The sequence below is a fragment of the Bos grunniens genome, chromosome 27, assembly GCF_055505025.1.
Source record: "Bos grunniens cultivar Pamir isolate PY7600 chromosome 27, Bosgru_T2T1.0, whole genome shotgun sequence".
Taxonomy (NCBI): domain Eukaryota; kingdom Metazoa; phylum Chordata; class Mammalia; order Artiodactyla; family Bovidae; genus Bos; species Bos grunniens.
Window position 1 is genome coordinate 25,996,393 of NC_141191.1, and position 20,986 is coordinate 26,017,378.

The following is a 20,986-nucleotide window of genomic DNA, read 5'->3' on the forward strand; positions in this document are numbered from 1 at the left end:
GATTTATCTGGCCAACACCAGGCTATGGTCATCTAAGCCTAAAGGCCCCCTGTGCTGGGAACAATTCAATCATACCAAAGATAATTAACCAAATAACACTAGAAAATTAGGCTGAGTGTCTTATGAAAACTGCCAAAGTACCATTTCTCTTTAAAGATAGTGATTGATATGGGACAGATTGGATTAGATGTCCAAAATGGCAAGCCACTCCAGTACTCTTGCCTGGAAAATCCCATGGACAGAGGAGCCTGGTGGGCTGCAGTCCATGGGGTCGCTAGGAGTCGGACACGACTGAGCGACTTCCCTTTAGCTTTTCACTTTCACACATTGGAGAAGGAAATGGCAAGCCACTCCAGTGTTCTTGCCTGGAGAATCCCAGGGACGGGGAAGCCTGGTGGGCTGCCGTCTATGGGGTCGCACAGAGTCGGACACGACTGAAGCAACTTAGCAGCAGCAGCACCTAACTGGAATCAATGGCTTTGTGGATCCAGTCTATGACCCTGGCTTCCACCAGATTAGCCAGAAAGATGTACTTTAGGATTCCCTGGGGCTCGAGACCACTTATGTATAAATTTAAACGTGACTCCTGCAAATTTACCATTAATAGGAGTCCCATGACCCAAGAGATCAGTGTTTCACTGGTATGATCACATAGCAGCCATTTTACACCTTCAGTAGGATTGGAAAATGTTATTTCTCACATTGAAGACTTAACAACATTCACTCAAAAGGCATTAAATGATAGCAACCAGGCTATTAGTCTACTAAATTCTGAGGTCTCTATAAGGAGAAACGCTGTCTTACACAATCATATGGCCCTTAATGTCCTTACAGCATCTCAAGGGAGCACCTGTGCTATAATTCAAACTGAATGTTGTGCTTCCATACCAGATAATCCTCTAATGGGTGATGTTTTAGGAAGATGGTTTGGTTCTGAAAGCCCATGGCTTAACTCCCTGTTTGTAACTTTAATCACCTTATTAGCTGTATTACTTGTAATCTTTTAAGATTGTTGTCTTTTGTATTATGTATAATCAGGCCTCTGGCCAAATTAATGATGGCTAAACATCTTGAAGAAATAGATCACATTTATGACATAGAATAATTGTTATGTGATTCTAGGTATGGGAAGAGGCAATAAGGGAAATACCTCCTGGATCCTATTAAGTTAGAAGATAGAGGATCCAGAACATCTTTTATTACTTATCAATGTGCATCATCCAGAAATTAACACCTGGAGTGACATATCAACGAGGACCTTCGCCTGATCTTAGATGAGCCTCCCGATACCAGGGGACCAAAAAAAAAAAAAAAAGGTCATGAAATGTCTCCCAAATATAGTCAGATTTATGACCATGGAGAGGAACTGTGAAATGAAAATATCTCCTGCCATATCAATAAACAAGAATTGTCACGGCAATCAGCAATTTTTGGCCTCCAAATGTGAATGATGGCTCCCAAAACTGCGATCCAGTGGATGCTGCCACCCCCTGTGCTGATTGCTGAGGAGCTGGGGGAACGCGAAAAGCAGCCATCTGCCACTCCTTAAGGTGAACGGGGAACAGGATTGGCCCCAGATAGCTGAGGTACATATGAAAGGAATGAATTCAGTGAGCCCAGAAGCATGCATCTTCCCATGTATAGAAGGCTAAATTCCTTAATTTGATACCTGATCTTTGATGTTCAGACTCCCTGCTACCTTAGTTGCACACTTGTATATAGCCTGACTTCCCCCTCCTGCCTCCTTGGAGCAGTTTTCTCAGAGCTACTGAGATGCTGTCTCCCGGGCTTGGAGTCCTAAACATTCCCACCAAAAAAAAAATAACTCTCTATTTTCACATTGTGACTATATATTTTTAGTTGACACCTGCCTCCACTAATATGTTATAGGAATCCAAAGACCCACATTCCAACCCTTCCTATGAATCCCACCCCCACCACACTTTCCCCAAGGCTCCACAGGACACAGGGGACCCTAAACAACCTGAAAAATCTAGGTGGATGAGTGAGCCTCTCCAAGACCTAAAGCTCTTATTCAGGAAGGATAAACAGGGACTTCCCTGGTGGTGCAGAGGTTAAGAATCCACCTTGCAATGCAGGGGATGCACATTCAATCACTGGTTGGGGAACTAAGATCCCACATGCCGCAGAACAACTAAGCCCATGTGCCGAAACTGGAGAAACATGGGCTGCATCTGAAAGATCCTGAATGACGCAATGAAGATGCCACATGCCACAACAGAGACCTGATGCAGCCAAATATACAATTTAAATAAATAAATAGATTTTAAAAAGGAAGAACAAAGAGACTTACCCAAGGCTAAATACCCAAAGCCATTAACTTCCTTTTCTTCCTTCCACCACTCCAGTCTACTTGCAAGATAACTGAAAGGCTCTGGTTCAGTTCAGTTGCTCAGTCATGTCCTACTCTTTGTGACCCCATGGACTGCAGCACGCCAGGCTTCCCTGTCCATCACCAACTCCCAGTTTACTCAGACTCATGTCCATTGAGTCAGTGATGCCATCCAACCATCTCATCCTCTGTCGTCCCCTTCTCCTCCTGCCTTCAATCTTTCCCAGCATCAGGGTCTCGTCCAATGAGTCAGTTCTTTGCATCAGGTAGCCAAAGTATTGGAGCTTCAGCTTCAGCATCAGTCCTTCCAGTGTATATTCAGGACTGATTTCTGATTAGGGAAGATCAAAAACACTGGTCGGCATCAGATTTATGGTACCTAATGTTGGGCACTTATCCCGTTATGGGGACAGGATCCAGGCACCTCTGAGACCACTGACCGCAGTTTCCCTGTGGGTGACAGGTGACCACTTGAACGTCTTGTTTCAGCATCACTGCGTTTCCTAAGTTGGCCTTTTAGGTCCCTGGGGGCATCAGAACCCTCATTCAGGATCCCTTCTCCTCCCCTTGTCCTCCTCCCTCTCCTGAAATCGCTCTACTTCTCCTCTCTGTCCCCTCTTACCAAGAGAGTGGACGCCAGGCAGCTACAGCATTACTCCTGTCACCATATGAGACCTGCTCCCTCTGGATGGCAAGGTTCCCCTTGAAGGGTGACAGACAGAGGCGGGAGAGGTTCGCCTCACTCTGTGTAGACAGACCTTGATCCACGGGCTCTCCTTGATGAGACATTTGTAAGAGTGACTGATGTTCAAACCTCGAATCACGTAGAGGCTGGAAGTCCTTTGATCCCAGTATTCTCAACTCTGTTTTCCTGCTGTCTCTCTCTTTTTCAGTCTTTTCTGTCTCTCCTCCCTTTACCTCTCCCCTGATCCTTATACCTGCACTCCAGTACCATTCATTCTGAAAACTTTTTTGTGTCTAAGTTTTTGTCATTGGGATCCTTCTTTTACGTAGCTTTGTTTGTCCAACTGCTCCTCCAAGTCTCTGCCAACACTGTGGGCCTGGTGGTGCACTTACACCTTGAAATACACAGCAGCCACTTGCCTGATACTGCAGCCTTGCGTTACTTGGTGGGATTTTAGAGAACGCAAAGCAAAGACAGGAGCTCGCCTTCTCCCTCACCTGCCTTTGCAGTTTAACGAACAGACCTGATCGAGGGTCTGCATCTCTTTGCACTGCGACTCTTCTGCCCAGGCTCTCAGGACCGTCTGTCGTCCCCCAGACTGAAGAGGGGGAAGGGCCATTCTCTATTCAAGAGGAAAACCATGAGATCTCTGGCTCTATCTTTAGGTAAAAATTAACTTGTTAATGAGCTCTATTTAACTGACTGAAAGGAAACAGTGCTTATATGCATTCTCAGAAATATATAGGAGGTTCACCAGAATACATTTCAAGTTCATGAGATTTGGGAAATGCTAAATATTTAAATAACCTGATATTAAAGTTAGCTTAAATTTCAAGGATTAATACAGGCCTGTTTTTAGAGTGATCAACTTTAAGTATTATACTTTCATTGTGCCTAGTGTTATTGAAAGTCAGTAAGTGTATGTTGTTTATGCCATGAAATTTTCTAACAGGGAAAGTTAGCTGATATGATTAAATTTTTAAGTAAATGTAACTGTGATAAGAACTTTTTGATAAACTCTATAGCAATAATTATGTTTTGGAAACATTCACCTAAAATACTCTCTCCAATTAAAGTAAGTTGAAACTAAATGAGGTTAAATGATAGGAAATAGTTGAATATCCAAGCCATTTCAAATAAGATAAAATATTGGGAACATTAATTGCTGAGCAGGTCAAGTTTTACCTATTTTGTCTTCTTGCAAGAGAGAAACTACACCGTTTGGTGCCACCCTGAGATGCGCTTTCCCAATCTATAAAATGCTAATATAGAAGACAGTTCATGGCTGCTTAAGAAAAGAAGGATGTGTGTTTTCAGAAAAGAAGATGTGAGCAATGGAAATACATTTTGTTGAAAGGAAAAAGAGCGACTTGCTGGTTACTTCTTAATGGAAAGAATAAGAGACAAAGTATGGCTATAGAAAGCTGTAGGAGGTTCACAGAAGAGGAACATTGAGAAAAGAATTTTGTCGGTGGTCAGGATTTTCTAAGGTTGGATTGAACTGAATTAGGTAAATGGATTTTCTCAAGAGTAGGCTGATGCAGTCCAGTAGGCTGACTGGGTTTGGTTTCTCTCTCTCCTAAGAGAACAAAGTTTTCCTGGAATACTCCTTTTGCTATCACATTGTGAGTTCCAGTGCCTACCTATAAGTGTCTGTGTTTACTTTTGAAATTTATTTTTCACCTTAGCTCAAGGAATAATTGTTTTCACAGGGACCCATTATTCTATCAGACTGGGTATTTTAAAACTTTTTGAGATTTTTGACAGACTTTCCAATATCAAATTTTAACTAGAGTTTTTTTGACCTCTAGCTAATTTTGGGGTGATTCAAAGGGTCCCTAGAGCATCGCCCAAAGAGATCCTAAACTAATTGGGATCATTGGTATGCTAAATTATGTGGGAGACACTGGCTGTTGCCTGTGTCAGACAGAATCATCAGGCCCTCTCCAATTCAATCATACCTGCCAAACAGGGGAAAGGGTTTTGGGTTCTTTTGCTGTCTAGTCTCTCACCTGACTCTAGGTCCAAAAAAATCCCATGAGAATACTCCCACCTCCAGGCCCTCATCTTCTGACCCCCATTGCGTTGTCACTGAGCCCAACTCCAATTCCTCTAGGAGTACCTTCTGGCACCTCTAGGACCGCCTTCACTCCAGGCCTCGGCAGCTCATACACGTGACTGCCTACTGGGCTAGCCACTTCCAAGTCCACATTCTAGGCTTTATAGATGTTCAATCTCAAGGAATATAGCCCAACATAGGGGAAACTGGTATAGACATTTGCCTCGCAGACAATAGATTCCCCTCAAGGCAAGTCCCGACAATACACTGGCGCTGGTTCAAATGTCCCCGCCTGGGGACCCGCCATGCAAGGGACTGGGTTGAGCAGAGACATCTAGTTAGGAATCTATGGGAGAGTAGAGAACCCTCAAAATTCCATTAGGGAAGAAGAGAATTCAGAGCACATTCTGACCCCCTTCTGTAAAAGTCCTCAGTGAGTGTCTCCCGGGATGCTGGGCTTCATTTCTAGGAGCGGTATTGGTTGCAGGTTACTCAGCATGGGAGGATCCTCCTTTAAGCCAGAATAAACACCCCTGGAATGTATCCTTAAAGACTGAATGTTTTACAAACAGATAAGGTGAACAGTGAAACACAAATTCTACTGTAACACTACCTGGCCTTTATATAAGTTACGGGGATGGAGAAAAATGGCCTGAAAATGAGTCTCTAAATACAATACCATCTTGCAATTGGATCTTTACTGTCGCAAGATTGGAATGTTCAAGCCTTCAATGTTCTTTACCAAAACCCTGCTCTACCTGGCTCCTGCAATCAAAAGCCTCAGGAATCAGAAAGTATTCCTAACATTTTAGATGATCTCTTTTTAACTTCCCCAATTTTCATGGGTGAAACTAAGCTCTCCCCTGCTTCCCCAAAGCCGAATTTCCCAGATGACTCTGACCAATCCTAAACTCACCTCCCTATGTCCCATACACCCTTTATCACCCCTGAATGGAGACTAGTGCCCCCAGCGTAACTCAGAGTGGAACTTCCTAGCACCCAGGATCAAAGAAATATGCCCTCTTTTAGGGAAGTGGCAAAAGGAGAAGACACAGAGTACACGCGCCCTTCTCTTTAACTGCCCAGTGCAAAAAGAGACTGGGACAGTTTATTGAAGGCACTAGTAAGTTTCTTTCTGGGTTCCAGGCCCTAACTCTGGCCTTTGATTTAGCTTGGAAGGATGTCCAAATAGTCCTATTTATAATGCTTGCTCTGGCCCTGAGGAAAAGCAGAGCATTTGGGCAGTAGCCCAGAGGAACAGTGACCAGCTTGACCAACCTGAACATTCTGTTTATGGGTGGAGACGCAGTTCCAAGTCAGGAGCCCCGTTGGTATTACAAATCCGAAAGGGTACAGAAGCCATGAAACACGTGACCCACTGTGTATTAGGAGGTATGAGAAGATCTATCAAAAAGCCAATTAACTATGAAAGGGTTAAAGGAGTGACTCAAGAAGAAAAAGAAAACACAGCCTTCTTTCAGGAACATCTTGTGGACGCTTATAGAAAATTTACTAACACTGAACCCTCCACTCCCAAGGGTCAGTCCCTGCTGTGCCAACATTTGATCAGCCAGTTTGCCCCTGATATGAGTTGGAAACTCCAAAAGTTACAATCAGGCCCACAAACCCCAGTGATCCAACTCTTAGAGGTGGCCTTTGGGGTATTTAATGTTTGAGCTCAAGTTGAGGAGGAAGAGAGAACCTGAGAACAGGCAGGCCAGGGCTCAAGCTAAACTGATGGGCATAGCTATCAGCTATGCCTTGCAACCTCAGGACAACCTAAGGAGGCCAAAAAGTTTAACCACATGCCTAGAGGTAAAACCAGCAAGGGGGAATGCTTCAAATGTAAATCAATCAGCCACAGAGCCCAAAAGTGTCACAAAGAACACGCGTGTCCATGCCCAGTCTGCAAACAAACAGGTCACTGGTGGCGGGACTGTCCCCAGTTCTAAAGGAGAAGAGCTGCTCCCAAGATGGCCATGCTGGATGACTAAGGTGACCCAGGGATTCTGGCAGCTCCCTCTCACGAAGTGTCTAACTCCATCAAAGAGCCTGTGTGGTCCTTGATGTGACAGGTAAGAAAATCATTTTTTTAATTGATAAAGGGGCCACTAAATCTGTCCCGATCTCTCACACTGGGCCTGTTTCCTGCAAAACCTGTACTGTGACCGGTGTCGACAGAAAGCCTCACATCGGTTTCTTCACTGGGCTTCTCACTTGCCAATCTGACAGTGTTTCAGCTTATGTGGCTTTTATTGTCCCTAGCTGTCACCCACCACTGGTAGAGACCTCCTGGGCTCCCCCAGGGCCATATTACAGTTAGGAGGTCCCGGGTAACCCATTTTTTTTTTTTTTTTTGACTCAAAGACAAATCAGCTGGAAGACCAAGGGCCTGTTCCCAGCTATAATCTCCATGCAATAAACCCTGCAGTTTGGGACAATGGAACCCCTGGGAAGACTATAAATGCCTAACATGTAAAAATTAGCCTTAAGCCAGAAGTCACTTACCCTAACAAGAGACAGTACCCCATAAAGTTGGAAGCAAAAACAGGTTTGCAACCCCTCATACATAAATTCTTAAAACGTGGCCTCTTAGTGCCCTGTCAGTCTCCTGGAATACCGTTATTCCGCCACTTGCTGAGCCAAATGGGGATTGTACATGTCCTTAGAGCAGTCAATAATGCTGTGGTCTCTATGCATTCCCCTTTGTGGCCAATTCTTGTAATACTCGATGGGAGATGCTAAATGGTTTACTGTGTTCAACCTCAAGGGTGCCTTCTTTTCTATCTCAGTATCTGTTTGCTTTTGAATGGACTAAGCCCCACTTGAGCCAAATGCAATAATACACCTGGACAGAACTGCCTCAGGGATTTCAGGACAGCCCACACTTGTTCACCCAGGCGCAAGGAAAGGAACTAAGAGAAATACATATAAAAGAAGGCATTATTCTACAGTATGGATAGGACATATTAGTATGTACTCTACAATGGAGAGGGCTTCCCTGGTGGCTCAGAGGTTAAAGCATCTGCCTATAATGTGGGAGACTTGGGTTCGATCCCTGGGTCAGGAAGATCCCCTGGAGAAGGAAATGGCAACCCACTCCAGTATTCTTGCTTGGAGAATCCCATGGATGGAGGAGCCTAGTAGGAGGCAGAGAGTCCACGGAGTCTCAAAGAGTTGGACATGACTGAGCGACTTCACTTCACTACAATTGAGGTCTCAGATCAAAACACCATTTAAGTCCTTAATTTCGGTGGGGCCCAGGGTTATATGATCTCCCAGAAAACAGCACAGGTATCAGAGAAACAGGGTCAATATCTGAGACATAATTCCTGAGCGTATACGTTAATCGCTAAATAAAAAACATGCTATATTAAGTTAAAGCACCTCAAAGACAAAAAAAAAAAAACCTTTGTATTTTCTTAGGCATGAGAGGATTTTGCAGAATTTGGATTCCAGGGTTCTGACTAATGTTTAAGCCTCTATCTGAAGCCACCAAAAGCCCAGGTACAAAACCAGTACTTTGGATTGGAGAATAAGAAAAGACTTTTAATAATATCCACCAAGCCCTCTCCAGAGTTCCTACTCTGGGTGACCCCAATTAAAAAAAAAAAATTACCTTCTATGTAACTGAAAAACAGGAGATAGCTCTCAGCGTTCCTATTCAAAAGCTAGAAGAAGTTCCTCAGCCTATTAGCTATTTTTCCAAACAACTAGATTCCCAGGCCTGACGTTGGCCTGGCTGCCTCCAGGCAGTAGCTGCTACCGATTCCTTAGGAGAAGAAGCTAACAAGCTTACCTTTGAACAGCCGCTGATGTCCAGACCCCTCATCAAGTACAGGGATTCTGGGGATTGAAGGAGGCCACCATGGGCTAGTCAAGGTCCGTCTAGTTGAGGCTATGGATTTTCCAGTAGTTATGTATGGATATGAAAGTTGGACTAAAGAAAGCTGAGCGCCAAAGAATTGATGCTTTTGAACTGTGGTGTTGGACAAGACTCTTGAGAGACCTTGGACTGCAAGGAGATCCAACCAGTCCATCCTAAAGGAATTCAGTCCTGAATGTTCATTGGAAGGACTGATGTTGAAGCTGAAACTCCAATACTTTGGCTACCTGATGCAAAGAGCTGACTCATTTGAAAAGACCCTGACGCTGGGAAAGATTGAAGGCAAGAGGAGAAGGGGATGACAGAGGATGAGATGGTCGGATGGCATCACTCACTCAATGCACATGAGTTTGGGTGAGCTCCGGGAGTTGGTGATGGACAGGGAGGCCTGGCGTGCTGCAGTCCATGGGGTCGCAAAGAGTTGGACACAACTGAGCGACTGAACTGAACTGAACCTTGGGCTGACTGAAGCCTGTCTTCCTAAGAACAAGGCTTTACTCCTCAATTCCTGAGAGCTTATCCTCCAAGCCTGCCATACCCTCATCCCAGCTACACTTATGCCTGACCAGAGCCCAGAGCCAACATTCCTGCCTCAGATCCCTTGACCAGGTGTATGCCTGTAGGTCTCATCTAACAGATCAAGTAACAGAAAACACTGAGGAGGAGTGGTGAGTGGTTTACTGACAGCAGTGGCTTTATGAAAGACAGAGTCGGGAGGGCAGGGGATGCTATCGGGAGCGTTCATAGCGTCAAAGCAGCAAAATCTTTCCTGTCCTACATTTCAGCCTAGGATGAACTGAGCTCTACCCTGGTCCTTAACCCCAGAGGAAGGAAAAATTATAAATATATACCCAGACTCAAAGTATGTCTTCCTTAATGTTACATGCCCATGCAGCTATACAGCCTTGATGACCATAACAGAACTGGCATTGATCCCATCTCTTACCCCTTCTAACCTTATACCCAGACACTCAACTTCCAAAGAGACCTGTGCACAGGACCAAGGGGAAACTAAGGAGACAGATGGCTGGTAATGCATCGATCAGAAATTACTCATACCTTTTTCTCCCAATGGAATATTATGAAAGTGCTACATGATTCTCTCCATCTGGGGACAGATGCAATGTCTACAATTGCTTTCTGATTTTTTTTTTTTACAGAGAAAGGGATCCCAGATACAACCAGAAGTGTTACTGAGCCTGCAAGCTCTGCACCATCCACAATCCAGGAGACAACATCAAGCCTCCCCACCCTGTGAGCCCAGTCAGCAACAGGGGACTTAGCCAGGAGAGGACTAGCAAATAGATTTCGCTTACATACCCTCTTTCCAGGGCTTCAATACTTATTAGTCTTTACAGACCCTTTCTCTGGATGAGTAGAGGCCTCTCCACTAGGACAGAGAAGGAAGCTAAAGTGGCTAAAGTACTTCTAATATAAATCATTCCTATGTTTACAAGGAGATCAAACCAGTCAATCCTAAAGGAAATCAGCCCTGAATATTCATTGGGAGGGGTGATGCGGAAGCTCCAGTACTTTGGCCACCTGATTGGAAGAGCCGACTCATTGGAAAAGACCCTGATGCTGGGAAAGATTGAAGGCAGGAGGAGAAGGGAACGACAGAGGATGAGATGGCTGGATGGCATCACCAACTCAATGGATATGAGTTTGAGTAGGCTCTGGGAGTTGGTGATGGACAGGGAAGCCTGGCGTGCTACAGTCCATGGGGTTGCAAAAAGTCTGACATGATTTAGCGACTAAACAACAACAACCAGCCTTAAGTTACTTGGTGGGATTTTAGAGAACAAAAAGATAATAAGGTTCTTGCATATTTCCCTCCTCTGCTTTTCCTGTGTAACTATTCTGCCTGGGCTCTCTTGATTCATCTGTAGTTCCCCAGACTAAGGTGGGAAAAAAGAGCCATTTTAAATTTGAGGAAAACTATGCTTATACAAAAATCAACTTCTAAATGAGCTGTTTTTAATTGGTTTAAAGGAAAATGAGCACTTGTATACATTCTCAAAAATATAAAAGAGGCTCACCAGGATACATTTTGGGTTCACGTGACCTGGGAAATATTCAATATTTAATTAATATCTGGTATTAGAGCTAGCTTAAGCTTGTGGGTTTAATTAATACACATCTAACTTTAGAGTGATCAACTTTAAGCATTATACTTTTATTTTACCTAGGGTTAGTGACAGTCAGTAAGTGCATATTGTTTCTGTTATGAAATTTATCAACAGGAAAAATAAGCTCATATGATTAACTTTTTAACTATATATAACTGGGATAAGAACATTTTACTAAACTCTATAGCAATAATTGGGGTTTCCTGGTGGCTCAGTGGTAAGGAATCTGCCTGCAATGCAGGAGACCCAGGTTCGATCCATGGGTTGGTAAGATCCCCTGGAAGAGGGCATGGCAACCCACTCTAGTATTCTTGCCTGGAGAATCCCATGGACAGAGGAGCTTGGTGGGCTATAGTCCATAGGGTCACAAAGAGTTGGACGTGACTGAAGTGACTTAGAAGCAGCAGCATGGCAATAATTGTCTGAAACACTGTGTCACAGCAAGAGAGACACAGATGTGTAGAACAGTCTTTTGGACTCTGTGGGAGAGGGTGAGGGTGAGATGATTTGGGAGAATGGCATTGAAACATGTATATTATCATATGTATCATATCAAATGAATCACCACTCCAGGTTCGATGCATGATACAGGGTGCTCGGGACTGGTGCACTGGGATGACCCAGAGGGATGGGATGGTGAGGGAGGTGGGGAGGGGGTTCAGGATGGGGAACACATGTATACCCATGGTGGATTCATGTCAATGTATGGCAAAACCACTACAATATTGTAAAGTAATTAGCCTCCAATTAAAATAAATAAATTTATATTAAAAAAATAAAACACTCTCAAATTTTGGTAAATTTAAACTAAATTAAGCTAAATGATACAAATTCATTGAACATCCAGGCCATTTCAAATAAAGCAAAATATTGGGAATACTAATAGCTAAATAGGTCCAAATTTACCTACTTTTGTTTTCTTGTAAGAGGAAAACTATAGATGTTTTGTGCCACTTTGAGATGTTCTTTACCAATCTATGAAATGCTAATGTAGAAGACAGTTCATGGTGGCTTAAGGAAAGTGGGATGTGTGTTTCCAGAAAAAAAGGTATGAGGAATGGAAATGTATTTTGTTGAAAGGGAAAAGGGTGATTTTGTCCTGGAATTGACTTTGTGAATGGGGAAAGACTAGAGGCAAACTATGGCTACAAAAAGTAGCAGAAGGTTTGTGAAAGAGGAACACTGAGGAAAGAATTTCATATGTGATAAACACATTTCATTGAGAGAAGGTTGATACAAGACTGGCTTTGGTTTCTCTCCCACAAGGGAACAAAGTTTTCCTAGAATACACCTTTTGATATCTGATCATATGAGTTCCTATGCCCTTAAGTGATCTGTATTTACTTTTGAAAATTTTTTTCATCTTAGCTCAACGAGTAATTGTTTTACCCTATGATTCTATCTGACTGGGTGTTTTAAAACATTTTGAGGGGCTTCCCTGGTGGGTCAGTGGTAAAGAATCTGCCTGCAGTGCAGGGGGCACTGGTTTGATCTCTGTTCTGGGGGGATCCCACCTGCCATGGAGCAACTAAGCCCCTGTGCCAACTATTGAGCCAGTGCCCTCGAGCCTGGGAGTCCAAACTACTGAGCCCACACTCCCAAGAGCCCAGGCCTGCAGAAGAGAAGCCACCACAACGAGAAGCCTTTGCACCAAAACTGCAGAGTAGTCACCGCTCACCACAAGTAGAGAAAGCCCACACACCAACAAAGATCCAGCAGAGCCAAAAGTAAAGTTGCTAAAAAAATTTTTTTGCGATTTTTGAGAGCCTCCCCAAATATCAATTTCTAGCCAAACTTCTTCTAACCTTAGGCCTCTTTGGGGTACTTCAAAGGGCCCCTGTAGAACCCTAAAGAAAGATCCTAGACTGAGTTCATTTGTTATGTTAAATTACATGGGAAACATTGTCCAAACTTGCTGTTGCCTGTATCAGATAGAATCATCAGGCTCTCCCTGATTTTATTACAGCTTCCCAAGAGATAGGGGAAAGGGTCTGGGTTCTTCTAATGTCTCGTCTCACCTTATGTTATGTCCAAAACAATCCCATAAGAATACTCCCACCTCTAGGCCCTCATTTTCTGACCCTCATGGCATTTTCCACTGCACCCAACTTCAATTTCCCACCAGAGAAGCCCTTCAATTCCCCCAAGAGTTCCTTTCTGCACCTCTAGGATATCCTTCACTCCTCCACTTGGCAGTCCCTACAGTTACAACTACCTACTGGGCTGCCCACTTCCAAGCAGGCCACATCCTAGGTTTTATAGATGCTCAATATAACAGAATACACCCCAACACAGGGAAACGGTTATAGGAGATGAGCTTAATAGACAACAGATCCCCCTCAAGGACAGTCCTGGCAAACAGTGGCACTGGTTAAAATGTCCCCTATTGGGGATCCCTCATGAGAGGGACTGGGTGGACCAGAGACGTCTGGTTAGGAAGCCATGGGAGAGTAGAGGATGCTCAAAATCCTCTTAGATGAGAAGGGAATTAAGAAGACATTGCACCTCCCTTTGATAAAAACCTCCGTGTAAATGTCTCCAGGACTCTGGACTTCATTTCTAGGAGAGCTCTTGGCTGAAGTTTACTCAACATCAGAGGATCTTCTTCTAAGTCATAAGAAACACCTCTGGAATGTATCCTTAGTAGTATTGTAGTGTTAGAGGCTCAGTCGTGTCTGGCTTTTTGTCACCCCAAGGACTGTAGCCCCACAGTCTCCTCCGTTCATGAAATTTTCCAGGCAAGCATACCGAAGTAAGTAGCTATGCCCTTCTACATGGGTCTTCCTGACCCAGTTATAGAATCCAGGTCTCCTGCATTGCAGGTGGATTCTTTACCATCTGAGCCACCAAGAACATCCCAAATTGTAAATTTTAAAAACCTGAAGGATTGAAAAGACAAAAACTTAACCTGTATTGTAATACAGCCTTGCCTTTATGTAAGTTAGGGGGATGGAGAAAAAGGGCCTGAATATGGGTATCTAAATTACAATACCATCTTGCAACTGGATCTTTACTGTCACAAGATGGGAAAATAGACTGAGGTTCCCTAAGTTGCAGTCTTCATGGTTCTTTATCAAAATGCTGCTTTATCTATCTGCTCCTGTAATCAAAAGCCTGGGGACTCAGAAAGCACTCCTGACATTTTAGGTGAGCCCCTTTTAACCTTCCCCAATTTTCAAGGGTGAAACCCAGTCTCCCCTGCTTCCTCAGAGCCACTGAACATCCAAGATCCCTCTGACCAATCCCAGCTTCACCTCCTTATGTCCCATATACCCTTCATCACCCCATGAGAAAGACTGGTGCCCCCAGGGGTAACCCACAGTGGAACCGCCTATCACCTAGGATCAGAGAATGCCCTCTCTTAGAAAAGTGGCAATCAGTGAAGAGACAGTCAGAGTACATGTGCTGTTTTCTTTAACTGATTTAGCCCAAGGCAGACAGAGACTGGGCCAATTTTCTGAAGACACTATTAACATTATTGCAGGGTTTTTGGCTTTAACTCTGGCCTTTGATTTACCTTGGAAAGATGTCCAAATAGTTCTATCTATAATACTTCCTCTGGCCCTGAGGAAAAACAGAGAATTTGGGCGGCAGCCCAGGGGAACAGTGACCAGCTCGCCAGGGACTGACCGGAACATTTTGTTATGCGTTGAGTCCCAGTTCTAAGTCAGGAGCCCCATTGGAATTCTAAATTCTAGAAGAGAATAGAAGCCATGAAACACGTGACCCACTATGTATTACAAGGGATGAGAAAATCTATCAAAATGCCAGTTAACTATGCAAGGGTTAAAGGAGTGTCCCAAGAAGAAAAAGAAAACCCAGTCCTCTTTAAGGGACTACTTGTGGAGTCTTTGGGGAAATTTACTAACATGGGACCCTCCAATCTGGAGGGCAAATCCCTGCCATGACAATATTTGATCAGTCAGTCTGCCCCTGATATTAGGCAGAAACTACAAAAGGTACAGTTGGTGACCCAACTCCTAGAGGTGACCTTTGGGGTAGAAAATAATTGAGATCAAGATGAAGAGGAAGAGAGAGCCCAACAAGAGAAAAGACAGGCCAGGGCTCAAGCTAAACTAATGCAGGGATTCTGGGGGCTCCCTCTGAGAGGTCTATCTCCATCGAGGAGCTCTGGCTGGTCCCTGACATGGAAGGTAAGAAGATCGACTTTTTAATGGATATGGGGGCCACTTACTCTGTCCTGAGCTCTCACACTGGACCCCTTTCTTCCAAAAGCTGCACAGTGACTGTGTCGATGGAAAATCTCCCACCTGTTACTTCACTGTCCTCTCCCTTGACAACCTGAACAGCGTTTGATCTCACGTGTCTTTCTGGTTGTCCCTGAATGTCCTACCCCACTACTGGGAAGGGACCTTGGAACCATTAAACAATTAGGACAGCCAGAGCAGCCCCATATACTGACTCTGACCTACATGAGCCAGCCAGAGAGCAAGGTCCTATTCCCAGCCATATTCTACAGGGAGTGAACCTGCATTTTGGGAACAAGGAGAACCCAGGAGGGCCATCAGTGCCCAACCTGTAAGAATTAGGCTTAGGCCAGAAGCCACTTACCCTAACAAGAGACAATACCCGACAAAATCTGAAGCAAAGAAGGGGTTAAAAGCACTCAAAGATAAATTCTTAAATCATGGCCTCTTGTTGCCCTGCCAGTTTCCAAGCAACACTCCTATTTTTCCAATTATGAAGTCTTCTGGGGAATTTCAAGTGATACAAAACCTTAGAGCAGGAAATGATGCCATGGTGCCTATTCACCCCCTTGTGGTCAATCTTTATAAAGTATCAGCCCAAATTCCTGAGGATGCTAAACGCTTTACCATGCTCAGCTATAAGAATCCCTTCTTTTGCCTCCTGGTATATCCTTCATCACAATATTCGTTTGCCTTTAAGCTGACTAACCACCACTCAGCTTCCCTGGTGGTTCAGTGGCAAAGAGTCTGCCTGCCAATGCAGGAGCTGTGAGTTTGATTCCTGGCTCGGGAAAATCCCCTGGAGAAGAAAATGGCAACCCACTCTAGCGTTCGTGCCTGGGAAATCCTATGAACAGAGAGGAGCCTGATGGGCTGCAGTCTGTAGGCTGTCAAGAGTTAGACACGACTTTGCCACTAAACAACATATCACTCCTCACAGTATTTGTTTGCCTTTAAATGGACTAACCACCACTCAAGCCAAATGCAACAATACACCTGGACAGTATGGCGTCAGGGTTTTCTGGTCAGCCCATACTTGTTCTCAGGCCCTAGACAATAACTGTGGAAGATACACCTAAAAGAACAGGCTATTCAACAGGTATGTACATGATATATTAGTATGAACCTCACCATGGAGGTCTCGGATCAAAACACCATTAAGTCCTTAATCTCCTTGGGGCTACGGAGCCTTTCAAAGGCACAACAAACCTCAAATCGATGAGTTAATTATCTGGGATTTACCACAAACCCCCAAAACAGAGAGTTTTCTCCATACAGAAAACAAGCTATATTTAGGCATAAGCACTACAAAGATCTACCTGCGATGCAGGAGACACAGGTTCAATCCCTGGGTCAGGAAGATCCCTCGGAGAAGGAAATGGCAACCCACTCCAGTATTCTTGCCTGGGATATCCCACAGACAGAGGAGCCTGGTGGGCTACAGTCCATGGGGTCGCAGAAGAGTCAGACACAGCTGAGCGACTAAACAAAAACAAAGACAAAGAAACATCTCTTTACCTCTCTGGTCATGGCAGGATTTCATAGAATCTGGATTCCAAGATTGGGGCTAATGGCTAAACCTCTATATGAATGCTCAGACACAGAACCATTTAGAATGGAGAACAAGAAAAGGCTTTTTAATGGTATCAACCAGGCCCTCACCAGAACCCCTGCTCTCAGTCATCCCAACCTGAAAACGCCATTCATCCTGTACGTGGCTGAAAAGCAAGGCACAGCTCTGGGGTGTTCTCATATCTGGGCAAGTTCCTCACTCTATCGGGTATTTTTCCAAACAACTGGATTTCATGACCCAAGGTTGGCCTGGCTGCCTCCTGGCAGTAGCTGCCAGTGCTTCACTACAGGAAGAAACTAGCATCCTTTGGACAGCCACTGGATGTCCAGACCTTTCATTAAGTATAAGGGATTCTAGGGATTAAAGGCCACCACTGGCTAACTGAAGGTGCCTTACTAATACCAGGCCATGCTCCTTGACTCCTGAGAGCTCACCCACAAAACCTGCTGCATCCTCAACCCAGCTACGCTTATGCCTGATGAGAGCTCCAAACTAATACATTCCTGCCTCAGAACCCTTGACCAGCCCAGTGCCTGTAGGTCTAATCTAACAGTTCAAGCCACAGAAAACCCAGAGGATGAATGGTTTACTGACAGCAGTAGCTTTATGAAGCATGAAGTCAGGAGGGCAGGGGATGTTATTGTGAGTCCACACAGTGTCAAAGCAGCAAAACCTTTCCCTCCCAACACTTCAGTCCAGAAGGTTGAACTGATAGCTCTAACCTGAGCCTTAACCCTAGAGGAAGGATAAATTATAAATATATATACAGACTCAAATTATGCCTTCCTTGCTGCACATGCTAGTGGAGCTATTAGGAAAAAAGAGAACTTTGAAGTACAAGAAATTCTTATGTAAGTTATGAGGCTGAGGTTTTAGATTTCATAGCAGCAGTTCAAAACCAAAATACACAGCAGTCATTCACTGTCACAGGCATCAAAAGGGCAGTTCTCAGATTACCCCAGGAAGCAACTGGACACACTGGGAAGCAAAGACAGCAGCCCTGGTGCCCATAACAGAAATGGCACTGACCCCAACCCTTGCCCCTTCTACCAATATACTCTGATACTCAACTTCCAAAGAGACCTGGGCACGAGACCAAGGGGGAACTAAGGGTACAGATGAGTGCAATTGTGCGGTAGTTTGAACATTCTTTGGCATTGAACATTCTTTGCCCTTCTTTGGGACAGGAATGAAAACTGACCTTTTTGAGTCCTGTGGTCAATGCTGAGTTTTCCAAATTTGCTGGCACCCCACTCCAGTACTCTCGCCTGGAAAATCCCATGGACAGAGGAGCCTGGTAGGCTGCAGTCCATGAGGTCACTAAGAGTCAGACATGACTGAGTGACTTCACTTTCACTTTTCACTTTCATGCATTGGAGGAGGAAATGGCAACCCACTCCAGTGTTCTTGCCTAGAGAATCCCAGGGACAGAGGAGCCTGGTAGTAGGCCATCAATGGGGTCGCACGGAGTCGGACACGACTGAAGTGACTTAGCAGCAGCTAGCATATTGAGTGCAACACTTTAACAGCATCATCTTTTAGAATCTCAAACAGCTCAGCTGAATTCTATCACCTCCACTAGCTTTGTTTGTAGTGATGCTTCCTAAGGCCCATTTGACTTTACACTCCAGGATGTCTGGCTCTAGGTGAGTGATCACACCATCATGGTTTCCACATCATTAAGACCCTTTCTGTATAATTCTTCTGTGTGTTCTTTCCACCTCTTTCTAATACTTTCTGCTTCTGTTACCTCCGTACCACTTCTGTCCTTTATTGTGCCCATCTTTGTATGAAATGTTCCCTTGGTAGCTCCAATTTTCTTGAAGATATGTCTAGTCTTTCCCATTCTAATGTCTTCCTCTATTTCTTTGTATTGTCACTCTTAGGAAGGCTTTCTTATCTCTCCTTGCTATTCTGTGGAACTCTGCATTCAGATGGATACATCTTCCCCTTTCTCAATTTCCTCCCCTTTCTCATTTGCCTTTCATTTCTCTTTTTTTCTCAGCTATTTGTAAGGCCTCCTCAGACAACCATTTTGCCTTGTTGCATTTCTTTTTTGTAGGGATGGTTTTGGTCACTACCTCTTATACAATGTTATGAACTTCCATCCATAGTTCTTCAGGCTCTGTGTCTATTAGGTCTAATGTCTTGAATCTATTTGTCACTCGCACTGTATAATCATAAGGGATTTGATTTAGGTCATACCTGAACTATGCCAAAGCCTTTGACTGTGTGGGTCACAATAAACTATGGAAAATTCTGAAAGAGATGGGCATACCAGACCACCTGACCTGCCTCTTGAGAAACCTGTATACAGGTCAGGAAGCAACAGTTAGAACTGGACATGGAATAACAGACTGGTTCCAAATAGGAAAAGAAGTATGTCAAGGCTGTATATTGTCACCCTGCTTATTTAACTTATACGCAGAGTACATCATGAGAAACGCTGGGGTGGATGAAGCACAAGAGGGAACCAAGATTGCCGGGAGAAATATCAATAACCTCAGATATGCAGATGACACCACCCTTATGGCAGAAAGTGAAGGGGAACTAAAAAGCCTCTTGATGAAAGTAAAAGAGGAGAGTGAAAAAGTTAGCTTGAAGCTCAACATTCAGAAAACTAAGATCATGCCATCTGGTCCCATCACTTGATGGCAAGTAGATCGGGAAACAGTGCCAGACTTTATTTTTTGGGGCTCCAAAATCACTGCAGATGGTGACTGCAGCCATGAAATTAAAGCCACTTATTCCTTGGAAGGAAAGTTATGACCAACCTAGACAGCATATTAAAAAGCAGAGACATTACTTTGTCAACAAAGGTCCGTCTAGTCAAGGCTATGGTTTTTCCAGTAGTCATGTATGGATGTGAGAGTTGGACTGTGAAGAAAGTTGAGCGCCGAAGAATTGATGCTTTTGAACTGTGGTGTTGGACAAGACTCTTGCGAGTCCCTTGGACTGCAAGGAGATCCAACCAGTCCATCCTAAAGGAGATCAGTCCTGGGTGTTCATTGGAAGGACTGATGTTGAAGCTGAGACTCCAATATTTTGGCCACCTGATGCAAAGAGCTGACTCATTTGAAAAGACCCTGATGTTGGGAAAGACTGAAGACAAGAGGAGAAGTGGACAACAGAGGATGAGATGGTTGGATGGCATCACCAACTCAATGGACATGAGTTTGGGTAGACTCCGGGAGTTGGTGGTGAACAGGGAGGCCTGGCGTGCTGCGGTTCATGGGGTCACAAAGAATCGGACACGACTGAGTGACTGAACTGAACTGAACAGCACAGTGGTTTCCCCTACTTTCTTCAAGTCTGAATTTTGCAATAAGGAGCTCATGATCTGAGGCCAAAGAAGGGAAATACCAAACAATATTCAAACTGCCACAAAATTGCACTCATTTCATATGATAGTAAAGTAATGCTCAAAATCCTTCAAGCTAGGCTTCAACAGTATGTGAACAGAGAACTTCCAGATGTATAAGTAGATTCAGAAAAGACAGAGGAGCCAGAGATCAAATAGCCAATATCTGTGAATTATAGAAAAAGCAAGAGAATTCCAGAAAAACATCTACTTCTGCTTCACTGACTATAGCCTTTGACTGTGTGGATCACAACAAACTATACAAAATTCTTAAAGGGAATTACCTTTACCTATCTCCTTACCTATCTCCTTACCTATCTCCTGAGAAAACTTTATGCGGGTCAAGAAGCAATAGATAGAACTGGACATGGAACAACAAACTGGTTCAAAATTGGGAAAGGAGTACATCAAGGCTGTATACTGTCACCCTGCTTATTTAACTTATATGAAGAGTACAACATGTGAAATGCTGAGCTGGATGAAGAATAAGCTAGAAATCAAGATTGCTGGGAGAAATATCAATAACCTCAAATATGCAGATGACATCACCCTAATGGCAGAAAGCTAAGAAGAACTAAAGAGCCTCTTGATGAGGGTGAAAGAGGAGAGTGAAAACGCTGGCTTAAAATTCAGCATTCAAAAAATAAAGATCATGGCATCTAGTCCCATCACTTCATGACAATTAGAGGGGGAAACAATGGAAACAGTGAGAGACTTTATTTTGGGGGGCTC

The 20,986-nt window shown here is 44.1% G+C and overlaps 1 long non-coding RNA gene across 3 annotated transcripts in view; it reads right to left on the minus strand.

Annotated features, from left to right (window-relative positions):
- The window catches only part of LOC147343661 (uncharacterized), an 81,433-nt gene that overhangs the window by 31,811 nt on the left and 28,636 nt on the right, over positions 1–20,986 (minus strand). For 2 of the 3 annotated variants that reach the window (XR_015156341.1, XR_015156340.1), the window contains exon 3: positions 16,640–16,802. The exons of the other annotated variant lie outside the window; for it this stretch is intronic. This is a non-coding gene — a long non-coding RNA (uncharacterized LOC147343661). The remainder of the gene's footprint in view (positions 1–16,639; positions 16,803–20,986) is intronic. 3 annotated transcript variants of the gene reach the window in all.